A 427-nucleotide genomic window follows, 5' to 3' on the forward strand; every position below is an offset into this window, starting at 1 on the left:
ATTGCACAATCTATACCATGCTTACCAATAGCCAGGACCCTCTGATGGCGAAGCATTTCCATACAACTCGACGTAAATCAGCTGATCTTTGGTAACGCCTGTTTTCGTCATGAAAACTAACATTCCTTTAACGAAAGATGCTATTGTACTTTCACATATATAATGAAACATACTTAATTATTCATCACATACAAATAAAGACTCAAAAGTTTCAATGTAGTTGTAAAAAATATTATATAATGAAATCGGTCTTAAGAAGATACTACTGTAAACATCACCCCTGGGAGATCAAGTTCGGGTCTGCTCGCAGCCAGCAGTACGATAACTTCAATGCGGCAACGGTCAATTTTTATCTAAAATGAACTAGGTGACCTGTACCACATCTTAAGAGCATGATAAGATGATTGTTAAAAATTGAACTGATAAA

Source organism: Macrobrachium nipponense, chromosome 20 (genome assembly GCF_015104395.2).
Source record: "Macrobrachium nipponense isolate FS-2020 chromosome 20, ASM1510439v2, whole genome shotgun sequence".
Taxonomy (NCBI): Eukaryota; Metazoa; Arthropoda; class Malacostraca; order Decapoda; family Palaemonidae; genus Macrobrachium; species Macrobrachium nipponense.